Genomic DNA, 24,578 nt, shown 5'->3' on the forward strand with positions numbered 1-24,578 from the left:
TCTTCTACCTTGTGGAAACTTTTCTTGCTCTATAAAGAAATGCACCTGACTAAACCCACGCTAACTTCCAGGAACCACTGGCTTCATCTTCACCTACCACTTTCTAAATTCCCTTAACCTTTCCTCCCAGGATCATGAATGGGTCTGTTGACACTTAATTGCATCCAAGGGAGGCACAGAAATGAGGTATCATTATTCCGAACTAACCACCGCACAGTCATTTATCCTCTTGCAGATGAAAAACATATTGTTGACATCCTCCCCCAAGTTAACTGCCCCTCAAATGGACCTCGGAAACGTGCTTTAAAGGAAACCAAGAGTAAACATCAGTTGAAAATGCGCAGTGTGAAATGTGCGGGCTATTTCTCAACATCTCATCAGAGCAAAGAGTAATCATCAAAGGGAAACTAGTCAAGGTTAAAAGCAGCACTGAAAAGTGATTCATTTGGTAAACAAGGATAGGTGTAATTATCACAAAAGCAAACTTTGCTAAGGGGATAACTGGCAGAGCTCTTGCCGTAAAAGGTCTTTTTACCATTTTAATCCGACAGGCTGAGAGTTCCCTAGTGAAAGCAATTCTCAATAAAATCACAAATGTAGCTCCAGCATTCTTTTAAACTTTCGTGTCAGCCATGGCTACCAAAACAAGCTTCACATTTACAGTTTGAACGACACTGGTAGCTTGGCTGACAATACAGATTATGAAAACTCCTTTAGCATTATGTTTTTACATATTGGGCGATACTCTGGCAGCAGCCACACTGTGAAAAGTTGTGTTTATTTGCTTACTGAAAGTCAAACGGGCCTAATCCTTGAGAGAAACCAAAATCAAATTTCAGTTTGGGATATAATTATGTATCCGGAAACTTTTAAAACAAGAGTACACTTTCAGGAGACTCAAGGTGACTCTTAGCTCTGTTCTGTAAAGGAACCCTTACGGCATTTTTGAATCACTACTGTAATATTTCTCATGGGTTTTCAAACAAAACCCTCATTTGGAAAAGATGGTAATTGAATTCAAGAAAAGGGAAGTAACTTCTTCTAGGTCACACAAAATAATAATAAGCCTGACTCAAACCTTGGACTTTTGACACTCAGGCCACTGCTCTTTCTATTATTTTAGGATGTCTTGCAATGCTCTCTGTTGGAACTTGATGTGATGGAGGTCATATCCTATCTCAACACTATTCAATATGATATCCACAGGCCACATGTAGTCCCTGGGCAGTTGAAATGTGGTTAATGTGATTGAATTAAAATGGAAAATTTAATTATTTTTAATCTTAATTAATTTAAAATTGAGTTGCCACACCTAAATCTAGGTAGTAGCTACCACATTAGACAGTGCAGTAGGAGTATGCAGTAGTCAGCCCACTCAGTGTCCTGGCTATCTGTCTCCCCCTGTTCCCAGTTAAACTGACACAGGAATGGAGAAGATATGAGATTTGACTGTTGCCTCTTTGAAACAGTGGCAATGACTTGTGTTTCCTTTTATTTCATATAGATTCCAACACCTGACTTTACACGAAATAGGCACAAAACAAAAATCTGTTGATGCTATGTATATATTGGCTTTGACAAATGCCATGGGTAGAAAAGAACACAGCTTAGAAATTGCTTCCCGGCTGGGTGCAGAGGCGCACGCCTGTAATCCCAGCACTTTGGGAGGCCAAAGCGGGCAGATCATCTGAGGTCAGGAGTTCGAGATCAGCCTGGCCAACATGGTGAAATCCTGTCTCTACTAAAAACACACAGATTAGCTGGGGAGGGTGGCAGCCGCCAGTAATCCCAGCTACTCAGGAGGCTGAGCCAGGAGAATCGTTTGAACCTGGGAGGCAGAGACTGCAGTGAGCCGAGATCATGCCACTGCACTCCAGCCTAGGCTGCAGAGCAAGACTCCGTCTCGGAAAAAAAAAAAAAAAAAAAAAAAATTGCTTTCCTAAAATTGTCCTACTTGTGCTTTCCAGCAGAGGGCACCTATCCACAGTTGTGCGATCTGGACACAATTCCCATGTAATAACAACTGTCAGCGGTGTTCAATCAGGAGAGGAGGAGGGAACCATACAATCAGCCCTGACCAGCTCACTGCCTCCACTGCCCACATGATGAACACATGTCCCCTCTTTACAATAAGCTATTTACCTCTATCTAGAGAAGAAACTTGGCAAGGTCAGTTCACTATTTGGAAATGAAAAAAAAAATGGACAGCCTTATTGATTTGACTTTTCAGATGGCTATTTAAATGGTAAGTGTAAGCTCTCCATTTTTAAAAACAGAGAGAAAATTGACAGGAAAGTTAAAACCAGACTGTAACCATAGAATGGCCTTTAATTATCCCTTACTTTTATTGTAAATATATTTTTTTCAAATTTCATATGTAGCTCTCCCCTGAAGGCCCCTCAAAAACGAATTGAATCAGCTGTTATTGCAGTGTCATAGTGTTTTCCAGTTTATTTTATTTTTGTTTGTTTGATTTGTTTCCAGAAAAACAGAGCCATCGATACCCTATGTTATCAAATAAATACCCTTTTTCCAGGGCAGGTCTTTCTTTTTATTTTCTTCTTTTTTTAAATAAGTAAATTCTTACAGATTTAAGGAAAAAGATGGTTTAGAACAACTACCATCAGTCAAAAACTCTTGTTAAATAAACCTCAAGGGAACTACTTTACAAATCCTTGCAATGCATGTCCAATTCCATCGACTTCTTAAGAGGCCAAAAGGTCCTTTGACAGGGGCTCAGAATTGTTTCATCTCCTTAAGCTGTCCTCTTTGAAGCAAACAGTTCTGAGGCTCTGAAAACCAGCATTTGTAACTATTGCTCCAGTCCCCAAGGATCATAATTTCTTTGAACTGACGAATCAATGATGTTACCTACGTGGTTTATTTAAAGACAATTTTGTTGTTTCTATGTAACCTTAGTGCTGTCTCAGGAACAACTCAAATGATGATTTTACTTCATATATTTAGCTTTCTGTCTCTTCTGGTATTCTAAATCCATGAAAAGTGACTAACTGTTAATTGGAATTTGTCCTAACAACTGAATCTCATGCTGTATGCCATCGGTAACGGCCTTTGAGGAACGTTATTAACACCAAGGTAATGTGTGCCCATACACGAGGGCTAAGGGAAATGCATGGCCATTGTAAATATTTATAATAGGCCTAATCTGGAGGTACTGAGCAATCATTCAATTGATAAATCATGAATGGAAAAATATAGCTGTGTAAATATTGTCTTCTGTATTTAAAGGCTTCGCTTTTGCTTGTTGCAATAGCAATGAGTTTCACAATGTTGCATTTGGAGATGATCTTAAATCACAGTGGCAATTACTGAGACTTTTAGAGTCTGTAGTCGGCAGTACCATAATTTTCACTTAATAGGCTTAAGAATTGGCCTGTCATCCATCCTTCAGAGCCTTAAACTGAATGATATAAGCCCAAGATACTACCCTTTAGATCTCAGGAACAGCCACGAAGAGAATATATACCAAGATTTGGGGGATTCTAAGATTATACTTAACACAATTTCTAAAAAAGGGCTAACCCTACTGAGCTTTCCAAATCCCCAAGGTCCAATTATATTTCTTTGCTTCAGCATCACTTTTCAGATGTTTTCACCACTGCTGGTGAACACAGATAACACTGGGGTCACTGGTGATGGGAATTTTTGAAAAATAGTTAATTAAATATTAAGTTACTTACAATTTATTAGTGATCACAATCATCATTTTCTGAAAATGTTAGTATTGTTCACAAAATCATGCAATCTTAGAGTTGAAGAGTCTTCAGGTGTAAAATAGTCTAAAGTATTTGCTGCAGTTTAATCTTCCTTCCATATTTAAGTTCTTCAACTATTTTTAAATAGCAACCATACCTGCCCTTAGAGTTTTCTCTCCTCCAAGCTAAATATCCTTAGTTTCTGTCTACTGTTTTTAATATATGGTTCCCCTACCCTCAACCTCCATCCAACCTCAGTCACCTTTCAAATCTAATAAGGCCTTCAGATGTATTAGCTTTTAAAAACAGGCACATGACACCTGAATCATAATAAGCTTACAGTCAAATTGAAATCCTGACTCTTTTTGTATGTGCTTCATGCAAGAAGCTATAGCTTCTACAATCTCATTTTGATTAGATTTTTTGAACTAAGAGCAGTTTTTCATAGTTCTCATTACAAAACAAAGATAGTCTGTTGTTTCAATTTGCTGTTATCTTTTTGTATCTTAATTTGAGTCCATAATATCAGAAGAATATTTAAGGTATGTGTATCTAAAGCAACAAAAACATGTTCACAGTAAGATGACATTATAAGAGAAAAGGAAAAAAATAGCCCAAATACTTTCACTTACTCTTCTCTCTTTCACTTCTTCTTCTAGGTTAGTAGAGATTTATGGATTCCAGTAAATACAGTTATGTAGTCAGAAGCTCTTTTACATAAAGATGTATTCAAGCTGAAGTTTTCACTGACTGTAAAAAAACTGAAGAATGATTTTAATATATTTAAAGTCTTACTTAACATTACTAAAGTTTTATTTTTAGGAAAATGTAAAACTAATAACTTTTAGTAAGAGTATTGGTTAAAAAAAAACCTGGAAAATTAATTTAGTTTACAATGAGGTCCAACAAGTAGTTTTGAGACCTCTGATTTTTCTACTGTATTAAAAATCACGGCCGGGCTCGGTGGCTCAAGCCTGTAATCCCAGCACTTTGGGAGGCCGAGGCGGGCGGATCACGAGGTCAGGAGATGGAGACCATCCTGGCTAACACGGTGAAACCCCGTCTCTACTAAAAACACAAAAAACTAGCCGGGCGCGGTGGCGGCGCCTGTGGTCCCAGCTCCTCGGGAGGCTGAGGCAGGAGAATGGCGGGAACCCGGGGGGCGGAGCTTGCAGGGAGCCAAGATGGCGCCGCTGCACTCCAGCCTGGGTGACACAGCGCGAGACTCTGTCTCAAAAAAAAAAAAAAAAAAAAAAATCACTAATAATCATTATAATTTATTATATTTTAGACAACTTTTCACAAGTTATCAAATTTTTAAAAAGCTTTTAAGAGTTTACATATATGTATATACCCCAAAGATTGTGTCTACTCAAAATGATTACATATTTCAAGTCATTCATGTTCATTAAAGTAATCAATATTTTAAGAAATTGAAGCATACACAGTATTTGTCAGTTTAATATTAGGAAAAGCATATAACTATTTTAATTGGCACACATTTTTAATAAAACTGAAGAAATGTTCTAATGAAAAAGAACAGTAAAATAATGCTTATGGTTGAATTTGTTTTGTAAATATCTCAAAATCAGAAGAGTTTGAACTTAATTTTCTTAAATACCATTTTACGTATTAATATCTGACGATATCTCTTAAGCTTGAAATCCAAGGTTACTTTATTACTTGGATGTATATTTCACTCTACTATTTGTTACTAGAAACTTTAATCATAGTTCATTGATTTACTTATCCCTAACTCAAAATTGTGCTAGATGCTGATATGACACTAAAATTTCAACGGATAACTGTCTTTAATTCCCCTATGGAAATGTGATCCATGAGGAATAGATTCAAAGTTTGCTAATTAACATATGTTTTTGGGGAATGTGTGGTGTTTTGTCAAACAGCAATATTTCCTTTGAAAATCCAATGATAGTCGCTCTTCCTTCTCGTTTCAAATCTGCTCTATTCAAGTTTATATAATTTATGCAATGCTATTTGCAATATCCAGCTGCCTTGTAGTTCTATATATTTAAGCAATATAAGGAAATTTCCAGCGGCATTTTTACTTTTAGAAGTGCTACATTGCAAATAAAGGCCTCATTTTTCAAAGTATTTTAAATCACTAAACAGTCCTCCTATTTGGGTTGCATTTGGAGGCAAGTAATATTCTTAATGCATAAGCTATTTTCAAATCCAATATTTTGTATTGATTACATGGGAAAATAATCAGGCTTAAACAAAATAATCCCTTCTAATCATTATAAATGATGTGGTAAAACATTTCACATGAGCTGGAAGTTCATTAGGAAGCAAAAGAAAGGTTAGCAAACCATCTAGTCAGTTTTACATACACAGTATAGAAAAAGACAGTCATACAAAACCATGCAGGTAGAAACAAACCTAGTTTGTTCTCTGTTTTCTGGGGCTTGCCAGCTTACACCATATTGTTAACAAATTATATAAAAGTACAGTCATGTATGTTTTCCAGCTTCTCACCTATCCATAGGATCATAATAATTATTGCAATTTTTAAGGCTAGAATTGCAAAGATTACATCGGGGAACTGTACAGTTGTACAGCATCAATTGATAATTTGTAAGCATGTACATAAACTTTTTAAAAAATCAATATTTAGAAACTTATGAATAATATAGTAAGCCAAAAGGACAATGTTACACAAGCTACAAATTTTTAACTACAGATATTGTATCAATCCTACTTGTGTAGGATTTTCCAAGGATTAGTGTAGTTTTTAAATATGGTCAACATATAACATTGAGATTCAGCCTGAAACCCCTCAAAAGTTCAACATACATCGTATCTTTTTAGACACAGATGTATGTCTGAACCTTAACACCTAGAACCCAGTGTCACAATGCTATATGCCTAGTTCTTATCACCACAATGTCTCATTCTTCTCATTTGGTTTACTGGAAGAACGTAAGTCTATCCCTAGATTAAGTAATAAATTTGCTTAGATCATTCTTATTTGAGATTACAAAACAGTGTATTATTCTATTTTGAAAAATATACTTGCGTGTGTGTGTAATTAGAACCTATGTTGGTTTTGGTTCTTGGGACTCCTGATAATTTTATTTTCTGTATTTTCCATCTTCCCACCCGAGCCGTGCATTATAACATAAATGAACAATAAAAGCTATTACTAAACCCAATAATATAATAACCCTGCTAACTATCAACAATGAAGACAATAGGTCTAAATTAAAAAGTCCTGTCCTTCCCCTGCCTACATTCCTATACTAGCTGATACATTTTTTGAAATGTTAAATTGCATCACAAAATATGTCCCTTCTATGTGTTCATGTGCATAGAAACGCAGAGAGAAAGAGAGAACTCATGTGATGTGTTATAAAAAATAAAATGATCTGTCATGCAATACGGCATGATGGTTGCACAGCAACCATAAATCTGTCTTTAAACGACCTAGGTAACATCATTGATTCTTTAGGTCCTTAGGGACCGAGAGCATTAGATATAAATATTAGTGTTCAAAGCTTCAAAAGTGTTTGCTTCAGAAATGACAGCTTCTACAGATGAAACAATTCTGAGTCCCTGTCTAAAGACCCTTGGCCTTTTAGGAAGTAGGCGGATATTTGATATGCATGGCAGGGTTTTGTAAAGTGGTTCTCTCAAGTGATATATAAATGAACCTTTTACTAAATTTCTCCTGAGAGGGTGTGGACTTGGCAGCTGGGATTCAAGATCAGAGCCCCATACTTAAAAAGAGAACTCGATCATAAAGAGCATGAGACAGAGTGAAACCAAACCCTTTCAGCAGTGCACAGAGTTGGACACAGAAACATTAAAGCCATAACAATTGCGAAGGGACAGGGTACTGAGTGAGTTATCCAAAAGACAGGACGTTAGTACTTGACTATTTCTTAAAAATTAGGCAAAACTTAGATTTAGGAAAAATCCCTCATTGTATTTATTTATTTTTATTTGTTGAGACAGTCTCACTCTATTGCCCAAGCTGGAGTCCAGTGGCGCAGTCTTGGCTCACTGCAAACTCCGCCTCCTGGGTTCAAGTGATTCTCCTGCCTCAGCCTCCTGAGTAGCTGAGATTACAGTCAACACACCAAGCTAATTTTTGTACCTCATTTTACATCGAACATGTTGTATTCCAGAGCGGCTGGACTACTGGTGTTTGTATTTAGTTGATTGGGTCACAGTATTATCTTATTCCATCAACATTTAATGTTTGTGAAATACAATTTCATGGAGCATAAAATTTCCTTTTTATAGGTTTTAGGTCTTAAACAAAGAACCTATTGCTGAAATGGAGATCGTTTTCACAAGATCTTGATCTACCAATACTAGGGCAAAACTTGAGAAGACTAGAACCAGAATATCAGGACATGTATTATTAAACCAATATCAAGAATAGATTTTAAAAAATCTTGTTACAAACTGAACATTGTATCTCCTCAAGACATATTTTGAAATCCTAACCCCCAATGTGATGGTATTAGGAAGCGGGGCTTTGGAAACGTAATTAAGTCATGAGTGGGGAATCTTCATGAGTAGGGTTAGTACAATTATAAGAAAATACCAGTTAACTCACTCTTTCCCCACACTGTGAGGATACAGAAGTCAGCAGTTTACAACTTAGGAGAAATTCTTCAGCAGATTCCTACCACACTGCCATGCTGATATCAAACTCCTAGCCCTCAGAACTGTGAGAAATACATTTATATACATTATAAGCTACTCAATTATGGTACTTTGTTATAGAAACCCAAACTTACTAAGACAAACACCTGGTCCGCTTTTCCCACTCAGCAAGGTACTCAGAGCACAGTGAATGCCTCAGCCATCTTTGACTCTCCTATCCCTCAATCTAGCACATTAAATGAGATAATCCTTTCAATTTCATTTTTTAAATGCTGTTCAAAGTCATTGTGCCTCTCTTCCAAAGCCTAGTTAGTAACCTCAAAAAATAACCACCAAATTTTAGTAAGCTATACTGTCTCTCCCACTCCTAATTGATCTTAAATGATTTTAGCTTATAGTTCACTTTCCAAAATGCATATTTTGCCTGCTGCTTCACTGAAAATTATTCTCCAATTCTTACAGGATAATGTCTAAATTACCATTGGACTTTTAGTTTTATTTCTTATTCTTACCCACTAAAAATCTCTGATTAGGAGTGAGCTTGTCATATTTTAATAAGAGAAAGGAAACCACAAACTGAGTGAATGAAGATAAATGACATAAGAAATAATGTCAAATAGGTGAAAGAGGAGAATGTGTATGTCACCGAAGGCCATAGGAAGGTATAGTTTTAGTGTGAGCGTAGTGGGAAGTCATTTTAGATATTTGACTAAGGAGCAATTTGACTTGACAGGATCACCTTAGCTACTTTATGGCAAGTAGAAATCAGGTGGGGAGGAGAATAGGGCAGAGGGGTAGAGGAACAAGAGTGGAAAAATGGGAACTTAGTAGGAATTATTATAAATCTACAAGGGAGATGGTGGTGGTGGTGGTGGATTGGTCAAAGTAGTAGTAAATGAGACAATTAGAAATGGTCAGATTTTGGAGATAGTTTTGAGTTAGAAATGCAGAATTTGCTAATGGATTGGATATGGTGCTTGGGAGAGAAATATGAATTACGGATGACTCTGAGTTGTTTGGCCTGAATAATTAGAAGCATTTAGTTGCCATTTACTGATTGACATAGTGCAGATAATGTCAAGAATACATTTGGGAGGAAGATCAAATATTGGACATATTATATCTGAGATATCTATTAGATCTTACGCCTATTAGATATTTAATTGGAACTATTGATAGACACTTAATGTCTTATTTCAAAGTGTAGAAAAAAAACTAGAATTATAAATATGAAACTACATTTAATGCCATGAATTGAATGATACCACCAAGGAAGCGAATATAGACACAGATGAGAAGAAGTCCAAAAATCTGATCTCTGGGGCAATTCAATTCTTACAAGTTAGAATGATAGGGAAAAAATGAGCAAAGGAAACTAAGAAAGAGCAGCATGTGAGGTAGAGATAAGGTAACTTAAAGATGTTACAAGGAAGAGTGGCCAACTGTGTTTAAAGTAGGATGAAAATTGGACATGTATTTAGACATGAAAGTCATTGCCAATCTTGCAGCAATGATTCTGGTAAAGTGGTAGGACAAAAGACAGATTAGAGGGATTTAAGAGAACATGGGAACAGACGACTTATAGAAAGACCATGTTTAAAAAAAAAAAAAAAAAAAAAAAAAGAGCCTTAGTTGAATTTTGCTGCAAAGAAAAATAGATAAATATGGAGCAGTAAATAGGGGAAGATTTTTAAGATAATAGAAATTATAGTATATCTGTATACTAATGGGAAAGATCCAACAAAAAGAAAAATCATAAGGTAGGAGGATTTCTGGAGTAATGAACTTAGATATGTGAGAGCAAATAAAATCTAGTGTTCAGATGAAGAGATAGGAATTAAAACATAAGGACTTCATCCATCATAACAGTGGCAAAGCGGAATATGTGTGAATTAATGTGTATTCGATAGGCAGAAGAATGGTAAAGATTTATTATAATACTCTTGCAATTGTTTCTATTTCCCCAGTGAACTAGGAAGTAAGATCATGTGCTTAAAGAGAGGAGAGTAGGTGTTGAGGTTTATAAAAAGAGGAAAGGGCAAAAAATAGTCACATGGGAGAATAAATATTTGTTCAACAGTACTAGGGACCCACTTCAGGTTTGTGGTCAGAGAACTAAAAGGAGGCCAGGTAGATCGCTGGGGGTTTTCATACAACCTGTTCAGCCTCAAGGGTTTACATATGACAAAGGTAGATAATTAAACAGGATGGAAATTTTGTCTGATATTATGACAAAGTGAGAGAGAGGCAAGAGAGTTGAAAATGTATGCAAGGGAGTGATTATGACAAGGGATAATGAGATTTAAATTACATAAGAAAATATACATGGAAAGACTATTGCAGATAAACAGACAAAAAAATAGAAAAATAAGATGCAGTACACTACTTGAAAACTGGAATTACAGGGGGGTTGGAAGTTTTCATAGTGACAAGTTCTAGCATATGGCCATGGTAATGAGTGCACGAGGAAAAGTAGAGGAAAATAAATCACTGGAAAATAATTCAAATGAAGGTCTACATCATTGAAATAGTATCTATGTGTATAGTGGAATCACAAGGACTTTATGATTTATGTATATCGGAAAGAATGACATGTGACCCAATGGAAGAAAAGGAAAAAGAAAGGGGAGGAGAAAGAAAAGGAGGAAGGGAAGGGAAGGGAAGGGAAGGGAAGGGAAGGGAAGGGAAGGGAAGGGGGGAGGGAGGGAAGGAAGGAAGGAAGGAAGAAGGAGGAGAAGAAGGGAAAAGAAAAAAGAAAAAGAGAGGGAGGGAGGGAGGTGGAAGATAGGACAGAAGGGAGGGATGGGAAGAGTGTTGGAGTGTTTGGGGGATTAAAGTTGATGCAGACAGTAGGAGGAGTGTGATAGAAGGTGTTTTATGTCATGAGATTAAATACTAGGAAATTTGTAAAGGAAAGAGTAAGAGCAAATGTCCCAATGGAAAAATAGTATGGGATATATACAACATAATTCTAAATTTTGCAGTAGTCACATGAATAGAGGGGGAAAAAAGTAAAATTAACTTTAAAATATATATTTTATTTAACCCAATTTATCCAATTAAACATGCAGTCAATATGAAAACATATTAATGAAACATATTACATTTGATTTTGTGCAATCTTTGAAATCCAGTGTGTATTTTTCCCAGATAGCACACCTTAATTCACATTAGCCACATTTCAAGTGCGTAATAGACACATGTAGCTAGTGGCCACCATATGTGACAGTAAAGATCTAGGGCTATCAATTACATAAGGGTTGAGGTGGAGAAATCAGTTTCCAGGAAACTACCAATTCAGAATTTCTGAAGAAATAATGTCATCAGGGAGAAAAGTCAGACTTCTGTTCCATAAAAAGAAGAAACATTCAAAAAAAAAAAAAAAGTGGAGGAGAAAACAGGGCATTTTGCTGATGAGTGTGAGTGCCAGAGGACACAGAGGAGGATTTTCAGGTCTTAAGAAAGGTGGCAGATGGGTAAGCAAAGAGGATGAGCGGAGCTATATGAGAATACGACTCTGCATGATGAGGATGACCCGAGAGTTTTGTGTGTGCAGGGGTGGCCAGTAAAACCAAGAATAAAATGAAATTTTGCCCTGGTTACCATGCAGAGAGTGATGGTAAAGGTAGGAGCCCTGGGGTAGGGGTAGAGGAAGAAGGGAGAGTATTGACAGTTAAGTTCAGAATTTCAAGGTCCTTCTTCACCTAAGCTTGATGCTGAGGAGAAAGCTAGAAAAGAAGACGATTTATCCAAACTTATCTGGGACTCCTAGCTAACTCCTGAAGCAGAAAAATTTCCTTTGTTTTATTCTGATTTCTGAAGGTAGAAGACAGTTGATGGGCAGGATTCTGCTCATTTTAATCATTTCCTGCAATGTATTACTTGTAATATATTATGTCTCACCTTGGAAGAACATGATCCGAGGCAGGACTTATAGAAATGCTACATTGGGCCAGGCGTGGTGGGTCATGCCTGTAATACCAGCACTTTGGGAGGCCGAGGCAGGTGGATCACAAGGTCAGGAGTTCAAGACCAGCCTGACCAACATGGTGAAACCCTGTCTCTACTAAAAATACAAAAAGTAGCCGGTGTGGTGGCAGGTGCCTGTAATCCCAGCTACTCAGGAGGCTGAGGCAGGAGAATCACTTGAACCTGGGAGGTGGAGATTGCAGTGAGCCAAGATTACGCCACTGCACTCCAGCCTGGGCAACAGAGCAAGACTCCATCTCAAAAAAAAAAAAAAAAAAAAAAGAAATGTTAGATTGACATTTTCCCAAGTTTTCTGCCAATGCTATTGATAGAAATAACACACGTTATTTCAAGCCCACCAGATTTTCTGAAGAAACAAAAATAATAATAGGTACTAGCACCGATAGGGGTGATTGACTCCAAGGAGAAGCTCTTAATCACTATAACTGAATGAATATCTTGATAATACCTTACCTTTATATGGGTACTGGAATAGATATAAATAGGCTTAAACCTGGGATTACTAACAGAATGGTATATCTGGGAAATTGATCCCAAAGATATAGTTTCACTCAAAAATGAACACATTAGAACTGTTACCAGCCACTCTTGCCTGTTGAGCCAGCAGATAAAAAGCCAGAGCTACTAGAAAAAATAAAAGTGAGGGAGGAGTATTAGAAAAATGTAATGGTTTAGAAAGCCAATGGAACTTCTCAAAAGACCCTCTAGAATCGTCACCTGAATCAGGTGATCTCGCTGGCAGCAGGGCACAGTCAGGATGAAGGTCAGAAGGCTCCAGAGGGAATTGCTGCTATAGACTATGCTCTGTGTCACTGCCTGCTAGTCTAAGTCATTTACTTATACTAAGGAGTTTGGGCTTTTTCTCTACATTTGCTGGAATTTTGTGACAACCCTCCTAAGCTGCTCTATAGTTTTTAAAAATTATATCCGTGAACATTCTCACTTCATCTATGATTAGTTAAGGCTTTTTGGGTTGTATGTTAGTCAGGTCTCATGCTGCTAATAAAGACATACTCGAAACTGGGTAATTTATAAAGGAAAGAGTTTTAACTGACTCATAGTTCCACATGACTGAGGAGGCCTCAGGAAACTTACAATCATGGCAGACGCGGAAGCAAACATGTTCTTCTTCCCATGGCAGCAGCAAGGAGAAGTACTGAGCAAAACAGGAAAAGCCCCTTTTAAAACCATCAGATCTCGTGAAAACTCCCTCCTATCTTGAGAACAGCATGGAGGTAACTGACCCCATGATTCAGTTACCTCCCACCGGGTCCCTCCCATAGCATGTGGGGATTATAGGAACTGTAATTCAAGATGAGATTTGGGTGGGGACACAGCCAAACCATATCAGGTTGCAAACAAAGAATCTGATTCAAGCTGACGTTGGCCAGAAAGAGATTACTATACAGAAGTTTCACGTGAAACCCAAGGACCGTGGGATTTCTAAGCATCAGAAAGGTATGGAAAACTGTCTGAAATCTCATTCATGCCTCGTCTCTCTAAGTTGGATTAATTCTGTTTCTTCTTAAATCGTATTGTCCTCTTTTTCTCTGCTCCATATGGTGGGTTTGGGGTTGTGTTTGGGGTTCTATAAGTCCAGGTATAAGTATTTGGAGACAGCAAAACTATCCGTCACTCTTTCACCCTCAATTTCAGTTATCCAATAATAGAAGCCCCGTTGGCTTAGCTAGGGTCATCGGCTCACCCTAGTCCAGTGAATCATGGCTGAGGGATGGTGCAGTAAGGGGCAGACATATAGAATGGCTTAGGCCATACCATGAGTGGATAGTCCAAATAAGATGTGTCCACCACAACCTCTGAACAAACCAGAGAGGTCAGGCTTATCATTCTCATCTGGTATTTTAGAAAACTGAGACTGATTTCTCCAAGGGCACAAAGCTATTAAATGGAATCAGAACAATTGCTTCTGATTCCACATTCAAAGTCTGACATCTTCACCACCTGACTAAACTGATATATTGCCTCACCTTCACATATTTTAAACCGAACTAAAGAATTAGCCTTCAAAATTCAAATATAGATGAAACCGATGATTATTTTAGGAAGATATATTTTGTTCATTGAAGTTATAAAGCTTATATCCTTTCACCAGTATCTACGTTGTATAAAAATGCAGATTTTTTCCCTTAAGTTTTATGTTGTCAATTGTCACATTATATGTGAGGATAGCTCATTTTTTAAATATACCAATGCTCTATCTTCAGGGTGGTGTGAGACTTGGAACATTTCATAAAAATTTGAGTGATGAACTAGATATTCTTTCCTCTTTGTTCCTAGGACGCACTAGCAAAGAAAAACAGTAAGGAGCCCCCATTACTGTCTCTTTTCTATTTATTACTGGAATTCAGTGTCATTGCTTTCATTTAATTTATGTTCAGTTCTGTGGGAAAAGGTTGTCATTAGTTACTGCAGACAAAAATAACAGTAATAGTGGAAGTCACCTTGATAATTCCACTTAAACTGTCATTTACCTTCAAAACAACTGGGATTTCATAAAATCCCACAAGATGTTTTGTTCAGGATTGTGATATTTTACAATAAAATTTTTGTAGGAATAATACATTTTAAAAATATAGAGTGACAATTTTTTTTTTTACAGAATGTCAGATGGACAATATCCTCATACTTTTAATATGCTAGTTATAATAATGTTCTTAGCATTTGTATAATTTTTATTTTTAGGAATATCTAAAACATGTCCTTTTTGGTTATTTTTGCTTTTTCTTAATATAATTTCCATGTAAGTTCAAGTAGAGAATATAGACACAGTACAGTCTGTAACAAAAACTTTCTCTGAGCAAGTCTACGGTGTGTTAAACAGAAGTATGTACTAAGCCATTCTTTACATAGTACTGCATACGAGTCCATATTCTGACCAATAAATAACCAAAGACAAAGAAGTACATCAGAAGATCCTCTATTCTTATTCACTTTTCTTAAAAATCATAGAAAGGCATTCTAGATTCTGGAGGTATGCATATGTCCACCCAACCTGTGGTCACTGGAGAAAACTGTCTCCCTTGTCACTTCTCTTCTCTCCCTTCTCAGATACTCTTTAGTAATCGGCCTCTGCATGTTGCATCTTTGTCATTTATGATCACCTTTTAATCCTGTTTACATAAATTTGGAGCTAGATGGAAACTGGGAAAGAGTTTGGGAGTAAGATGAAGACCAGAGAAGGGATTTCAAACTCTAAGAGATGTGTTGATATATGACAGAGGGATATATACAGGATAATTAGTGCTTTCACGTGGGTAAAACCCACTTTAGACTTTCCCTTAGTGTTATACATAGCCTGTGATCTATTTGCCCTAAAAATTCTCTTTCTCTTCCCTGTGTACGAACCTATTAGATGAGAGGTTGACAGCACCTCAAACCAGATATAGTACTGAATTAAATGCCTGTTCCTGATAGTAAAGAGAGAGAGAGAAATAGGCAGTTTTTGCCTAGAAATCCACACCTGATTTCCCTCACTCACATGCCCACTGGTGTTTTCTGTTTATAACTTATTTTCCCCCTCCTGGACCATCACAAGTCAGCATAGTCAATTGAATATACTACACACACACACACACACACACACACACGCACACACGCCACACAGTATTCAGGCATCTGTGAATATAGGCTTTGTAGAACTGAAATAAATTATCTATACAATTTATGTTGTTGAATCAGCTTAATGTTTCCGGCCACATCTACACTGCTACATTGCTGCAGATAAGAGATTCTACATGAAAATACCAAGTGAACTCTCCTAGGATTAAAAAAAGAGTTAGGATAGAAAGAAATTCAGAGCATCTGTCTTCAATCTTCTCATTTTACACGTAAGAAATAAGAGCCTGAGAGGTGATTTGGCCAAGGTCGCATCACACGTAGAGTGTGTTTTGAGGGGTGGTGCAGGGAGGGATAGGAAGCTTGATTACAAACTCAAAATGAGCCAACAGGTGACATAGCTACCTCAGAAGCTCACTTAAAAGATAGAATACATTAACCAACAAAGGCTACCTTACTTGATTTTAGGTAGGTATATATCAGACCTAAGCAGGGTAGCAGCAGAGACAGAGTAGTGGGGATGAGATTGGGATGACCACTTCATTCAAGATTCATTCTTGAAGAGTGAATATCATTTTAGCCAAATGCTTTGAAGCATCAAAAATGATTGCAGCTCTTCCTCTTCTTCTCTCAGAGAAGGAATTGGGTATACGACTATTCCATCACTCCAGTTTGAAATTAGCCACCTGAGGGCATCACCTTGGCCGTCTTGAAGCTATTAAAAGTACCAAGGTATGTTCCTTCAATACCAATTTTATTGAGATTATTTTTTAACATGAATGGATGTCAAATTTTGTTGAAAGACTTTTCTGCATCTGTTGAGATCATCATGTGGTTTTGTCTTAGTTCTGTTTATGTGATGAATCACATTTGATTTGTGTATGTTGAACCAATCTTGCATCCTGGGTATGAAACCAACTTGATAATGGGTGGATACACTTTTTGATGTGCTGCTGGACTCAGTTCGTCAATATTTTGTTGAGGATTTTTGCATTGATGTTCATCAAGGATATTGGCCTGAAGTTTTCTTTTCGTGTTGAATCTCTGCCAGGTTTTGGTATCAGGATGATGCTTGCCTCATACAATGAGTTAGGAAAGAGTTTCTCATCCTCAATTCCTTGGAATCATTTCAGTAGGAGTTGTACCAGCACTTCTTTGTAAATCTGGTAGAATTTAGCTGTGAATTCATCTGGTCCTGGGCTATTTTTGTTTGGTCGGCTATTTATTACTGCCTCAATTTCAGAACTCGCTACTGGTACGAAACCTGCACTTGTACCTTCTGAAACTGAAAGTTAAAATTTAAAAACACTTGAAAAATAATAAAAATGTGATGATGAGCCTTAAAAACCTTTGAAATATAGAACTAAGACTAAACAATTATGGTAATGGTGAAATAATTTATATGCTAAAAACAAAGACAACATACAAATGGTAATATAACCAGTGATAGGAGAAAGACAGGTTAAAGAGAACCTTCTTGAGGTTGATAAATAAATTACTGGAGCTATCAATGTGTTAATTTCAAGGCATAAAGACCCACTCTAAGAACCTAGAAATATATAAAATAAGTACCCAAAGGGTACCTGGGGCAAGTAGGGGTGATGGAGTTTGACATAAGATTAAGGATATCTCTTCATCTTTTATAATGATTGTATGCCTTTTAAGTGTTCAAATGTTACATTCATCAACATATATTTCTAGTGAGAAAAGTAAAATTTTAAAAAGAGACAAATACATATATGTACTTATGAGAAAACTGCTACAAAATGGATTTCTGTAAAGAAAGGAATTGGCAGATGGTGTAGGAAAGATACTTACTTTTATAAAGTGCTCCTTGCAATTTTACCTTATGTAGTGAACTATTTTGAATTAAGAAATAACTGGTAAATTAAAGTGTTCTAGTTGGGATTCCTCTGGAAGGTAAAGGGGAATTGTACCAGGTGTTTTAGTCTTCATAAAGTAATATGATTATCAAGTAATCAATTCTCAATATTTATATTTTGATTAAAGGAAATCTAAACAAAAGAACTTATTTAAAGAAGAAGATGAGGAGGAAGAAGAGGATGAGAAGAAGAGAGAGGAGGTGAGGGGAAGGAGAATTCTACTTTTCAAATCAAATCACATCTTGAGAGATTTTTGCCACTGGTAACTACCCAGATGTGACATTTCCAGAGGTTCATCCCTACTCGAATACTGCTAAGATTTGAATAGTTCCAGGTCAAGCAATGTGATTCTAGGCAAGGACTGGGGGATTAATTTGTTTTGTTTTGTGTTTTGGTGTATATCATCTTCAGATAGGCAGCCTGTGTGGGAAACATTTTCAATTGAATATGTTACTTTTTGTCTAAATACCCTCCAGAATAGTGGGCCAGAAGTAGATATACTTGAATACCCTAAGAACTATATACCCAGCTTATCCACATTTATTCCCTAGTTATCCTGCATCACTCTCAACACAACCGGTATAATTTCTCAGGCAGAACTAACTGACGCTGCACACATGATGGGATCCTGTGCTCGCTTTCCCCTCTCTCTGTCCCTCTCTGTATGTGCACCTACATCTACACCTATAGGTACACACACACTCAGCTCTTCATTAATTAGTCATTGTTTTGCTCCCCCAGGAACGGATGACTCATTCTTTAGAAAAGGCTTCATTCAGTCCACCTCTTTGAAAGGACTCACTTCTCAACACTGTGGTTTATAGTTCTGAATTTTCCCATCATGGATCTTTTTCTACCATCTGTGATAGAAGGGATGGTTTTAGGTTTAAATAATACACAGCTGCCCACACTACCCACCCAGGACCCCAATCCTTCTTCTCTCCTAAATGGTCTGCACAAACTCTCCAGAGATGGTATCACAGACCTGGAATTAACACCAAAGCAATGTAATTTTGGTACCTCTGTACTAAGCTAAGACTGATAATAAGTGCTGTAATTAGAGACTACAAGAGCTTCTCGGCACAGCCTCACAAAAACCAATCTAACACTGTGAGGACACTGAGAAACGATTATCATTCCACACCTAAAAGTGTGTTTTCTCTTCATTCTTTTTGCACTTATTCAGCATTGCTAATGTTAGAACTAAAGCATCTTCTTCTTTTGGTTTGTTCGTTTTTTTGTTTGAGATGGAGTCTCGCTCTGTCGCCCAGGCTGGAGCGCACTGGCGCGATCTCAGCTCACTGCAACATCCGCCTCCCGGGTTCAAGTGATTCTCCTCCCTCAGCCTCCTGATTAGCCAGGACTACAGTTGTGCACCACCATGCCCGGCTAATTTTTGTAGTTTTAGAAGAGACGGGGTTTTCTCATGTTGGCCAGGGTGGTCTCGAACTCTAGACCTCAGGTGATCCACCCACCTCGGCCTCCCACTGTGCTGGGATTACAGGCGTGAGCCACCGCGCCCGGCCAAAGCATCTTCTTTAAGTGTGTTTTATGTTATGTGGCCACAAGATAGGCTTATTTTAGTGAAGAGCACAAAATTAATTTCTTAAGATCCGCCTTGTGTGTATCCAATCCCAACCCCCAACACACAAACACATATTCATGTGCATGTACACACACACACGCACACACACACACACAGTTACAAGCTACCATCAGTGGATAATATCAAAAGCTCCTGGAGTCAGGAAAAGTCAACAGAGTAAATCCACTTGTTTTGGGGTTACAGAAGCACGGATTTCCCCCACCTTTTTCTAAATGGTTCTAAGCGACAACAGTTCCGCTTTTCCTTGGGGCTTGTGGGGGAAGGATAATTCTCAACAGGTGCTTTGAAACCTCAGGTTCCCTTGAATTACATGGCTTCTGCTGTTCCCAGTATTTCTTAATAAAAGAGAAACCCTAATAATATATATGGGCTGATTCACACAAAAAAATAACTAAACTGTACTTCATCTATAGGTCAAATCCTATTATGACAAAAACTAACATTTTCCATATAACAAAAATACCCCACCTGATTATCCTTTATTTCAGAAAATAGTTCATCAAAACTGTAGGATAAAGACCACAGCCACACTCTTGGAGAGTTCACCGTACTGGAACCTGATTTATTATGAGTCCGTGAATATCGTTATTCACAAAAGCTATTCATAAGCAATCCTCTGTTTTCTGTATTGACAGTTTCTCTATCAGGGACAGATGACATCGAAATTATCATTCTCTTTGTGTCGTTCCAAAACACATAAAACTCATTGTTTTTAATCAAGCCATTTCACTTTCCAATTCACAGACTCTTATTTGCTATGAGTCCCGTTAGTCATTAGTATAAATTAGAATGGGTCTGCAATTGTAATGACCCATGCCTTATTAACCTCCTCCCTTTATCAAGCACTGTGATTTAAGAGATATCAGTTCAGCCTACACAGGCTGCAAAATTAACATCAGTCACTCTGGAAATAATCACGGAAGACAGCATTTAACAACATAAAAAGAAATCCTTAGCTTTATAGGACCATTATTAATTTATAAGCTTAAAACTTATGGCAAATAAAAGAGTAGAGATATCTATGCAAATATGTGTGCATCTATCCAGGAATATGCCACTTCAGTTGTGTTGCATTTAGTTACTTCAAACACTGAATGCTAAGCATGTAAAAGATCTGGTAATAGGTTTTAAATGGAGGTAGCATGGCTTAATGGACTAAGCTCCAGGACTTAATGGAATCAAGGAGTGAATGTTAAACCTGGTCTGCCATTAACAGGTTATATAAACTTTAGGAGTCACTTAAATTCTTACTAGTTTCAGCCTCATTACTTCTAGTCAGTAACATCTGAAGTACTGTCTGCCAAAACCCACCCTGTTATCAGTTAAAAATTTATTCAGATATGTGTGTGTTTCTATATGTGTCCATGTACTTATATTTTTACATAGGTATCTTCACTTTACATATATGTTTAAGTTATTGATAAATGAGAATTTACTTTTTATCTTTTTACCTTTCACACATCACCTTTCTAAATCCCTGGCTGCTGATGAACGATAACAATCCTCTTTCTTCACCATCGTAAACATTATATTGCTTGTGTATTTATACTAGAAATGGCACAAAAAGTTTAATTGTATTTTGACATTCTACTAGTCACGTTTCCTGGTATACTAATGATTAGTGTAGAAAGACCACTGTGGGCTGAACATAACCATTAGGCAAGTTGTAATCATCCCATTCTTGCATGGTTACTTTTTCATCACATGTGGGGAAAGTGAGGGATTGCTTCACTTCTCGGACCCTGCGATTTATGCGAACATTAGTCATGTCAGCCATTGCTCCTGTCAATAGATGTCCTAGAGCAAACTAGCAAAAGATGGAAATTGTAGAAAGAGGGAATGTAGGTATCGTGGATGAGACAGCTTCTTGTTTATCATTGATTCTCAAAAAAATACATCTAATATGTCAGTAGCACTCCTTCTTTTATTGTTACTTGTTTTCTGAAGTGTGAAATCTCAAGGGAGTGGCCATGAACTGGCCTAAACCTCCCTCTACTACTCACTACATCACATATTCAGCAAGGCTGCTGGTGTAGAGGTGGCCAAAACAGGAGGACATCCATCTGCATCTACTGGAAAAACAGACACATGGCCAAGTCGATATTACCATAATACAAAATATAACAAATCACCTTTTTACCATTTTCAAAGAGCTAGGCACATTTTATCCTCATACTAACTCTACTGAGAAAGGTACTGTCATTAAATGATATTTTACAGTAAGAAAACTGAGGCAGAGAAAGGATAAATTACCTTTTTAAGAACATATGCTAGAAAGTGGTGCAATGTGGATTTCAATCCTTGTAGTCTATCCAGAAGTATGCCATAGGAACTCAGATGAGAGCCTGCTGGCTGGAGCAATCCTGCTGCAATCGGTAATAAAACATAAATAAATCTTGGCTTTCCAAATGTCTCTTTAGTTCTGATATCGGTCGAAGTCAATCTACAAAACCTACCTTGCCTAGGCAGTATTATCTCATGGATTCATGTTTTAGTCGTGTGGGTAACATGCATGTCTTATGTAAAGGAAGAAATTTTGTGGAAAAGGAAAGAGATGGAAGCTAGTATTAACCATGTTCTAAAAACACTATGCAACATACAATGGTAAATCTTTAAAATAACTCTAATGTATAGGGACTGTCAAATCCATTTTTTCTGATGAGGAATTTAAAGCTCTAAAAGGTTTATCAACTCTCAAAGATTATCCTGATTGAAATTCAAACCTACATTTTTAAAATTTAAAAATATGCATGCTCTTTTTACCCCATAAACACAATAGGCACAACCTCATTCCTTCCCTATTTCCAGTCCCACCATGCACAGTTGGAGTTATTTATTAATTTTAAACTCAAGTTTTGTTTCATTTTGTAACTTCAATAGAATTATAGTGAAGGAATAATTTCACTGCTTAAGATGTAGTATCTCAAATCTCTAGTTACAAAGCAGGCTAAGATAAGGGTTAAGGATCAAAAAGAGTTCATTTGACCATATAATCCCTGTCATCTATTAAAACAGATTACATAAATTTCACTCAATAAGACAAAAGCTTACCATTATTTGATTTGTAACAACAAAACATGTTCACTCTTGAAAACACTCAAGGTTGGCTCAGGCTCTGGCAGAAATATGTGCAGATACCATAGCTAATCCTTTGAAATACCAACTGATTGCAAAACCCTTTAAAAGGAAAGAAGGAAGGAAGGAAGGAAGGAAGGAAGGAAGGAAGGAAGGAAGGAAGGGAAGGAGAAAAGGAGGAAAGGAGGAAGGGAGGGAGGGAAGGAAAAGGGAAGGAAGGAGGGAGGGAGGAAGGGAGGGAGGGAAGGAAAAGGGAAGGAAGGAGGGAGGGAGGAAGGGAGGGAGGGAAAGTTTGTTCAGGGAGAAGAAAACATACACATTGATCATATTAGTCTTGAAATCTAGTATTTAATTTATAAAATAGTTCACGTTCCAGAAAACCTCAGGAGATGAATGAATGTCAATGGTTAATACAAATATCACCCCCGTTAATAAAGAACAGCACTATCCCTCAGGAAAGTCATTCTTTCAACTGTGTTTGGGTAAGGTGGACCCTCGAAGTTTTTATCCTTAATAATCCTAAGTTTTCCAAGTGCTAGCAGTGCTTAATGGGAGTATACTGGCAAGTGACTGGAAAGATCCATCAACACCAGGATATGCACAGTGTCATCAACCTCGATTCAGACAGCTTGAAAGAAAACCTCTTGGAATTTTACACTGGTGACCATGAATCAGAGACAATGTCTTTAGTTCAGTGACAAGTATTAAGTTGTGACCCTAAATCCTAAATATGAAGGTTAGACTAGAAGATACCCTTGCTTCAGTAAAACCTGGCTCACCAAAAGTCTCACCCGTTTAGAGGTCTGAAACCTCAATTTTGTCTGGATCATATGCAGAAATTCCTCAAATCTCATATAATTTTCTTTCACAGTAAGGGAAACCATGAAGGTTCCTAGAAACTGTCAAGCCAGAATCTGAGCACAGAGTCAAATTTGGCAAAATAAGCTCCACTTGAGATTCATAATTCAAAATTAGAACACATGCAGCCTATAGGCTAATTGTACCTTTGTGCAATCCAAGGTGATGCAGGGATGTCAGTGCAGCAGGTCCAGTGACCCAGAGTTGATACACGTGCCAAAGGTTTCTAGGTAAAAATACGGGACAAAGTCCTTGAGGTACATTATGGGAATATGGATTATGGTAACTGGAGAATTAGCATATCCCTTGCCTTTTTGTGTCTGATAAAGCTCCTTTCTGGCAAATATCACTCAACATATTGTCAAGGAGCAGACACCAGGCTGCCCATTGCAGAGAAGCTGCCAGGATAATTGACATCACATAAATGTAAGCTGGACCTTCTTGCAAAGGATACAGCTATCAGAGACAACATAGTGTGGCAGAAGACGTGTTGGGCGAGGAGAACAGAGACACGGATCTATGCTCCAGTATGCCATAAACCGACCTGTTTATTCATAGGTAAAATGAACCAGATTGGTGATGTTAATTTATTCACATAATACTTTCTGGAAACAAAACATGACAATATACGTATGTATGTGCACACACAGGTGCACACACACACAGAGGTATTAGAATTGTTACTTTCATTCTGTAGAGACCCTAAGGTAACTAGAAGCCATTTGCAGTTGCTAAAATTCCTTTCAACTTCGTTACCACAAAATGTTGCATTTTTGACAATAAGAAACTCTTTCTTTCCATTTGACTGATGACAGACAATAAAATAAGTAGGAACACCTCCCTGTTGAAACACAGTCCTGATGAGATCTGTTGTTCATACCAAGCAATGAATATGGGGCATGTGATTCAGGAGTCAAGCCTTATGACAAGGAGGAAAGAACAAAGAGAAAATAGTAAATGAGGCTTAAAAGCAAAAGCACACAGTCGCTTGCAGATGAGGTCAACATCTCTTTCTAGGAGAAGCCGAGTCAAATATATCCCTCACATAGAGTCACCTCATCGGGTTTGTCAGGAGGGAGAGGAGAGGGTGTTCTCTCTTCTGAGTGGGTCACCGAGTTACTAACCAGCTGAAATCCCTTCACCTGAAATTAGAGTTCCATATTTTTACTGTGCAAAAACAAAGACTTAGGTGTTAGGGTTAATGGCTATATAAGCAATGAGACTACCTACAAGATT

Source organism: Mandrillus leucophaeus, unplaced genomic scaffold (genome assembly GCF_000951045.1).
Source record: "Mandrillus leucophaeus isolate KB7577 unplaced genomic scaffold, Mleu.le_1.0 Scaffold996, whole genome shotgun sequence".
NCBI classification, from domain to species: domain Eukaryota; kingdom Metazoa; phylum Chordata; class Mammalia; order Primates; family Cercopithecidae; genus Mandrillus; species Mandrillus leucophaeus.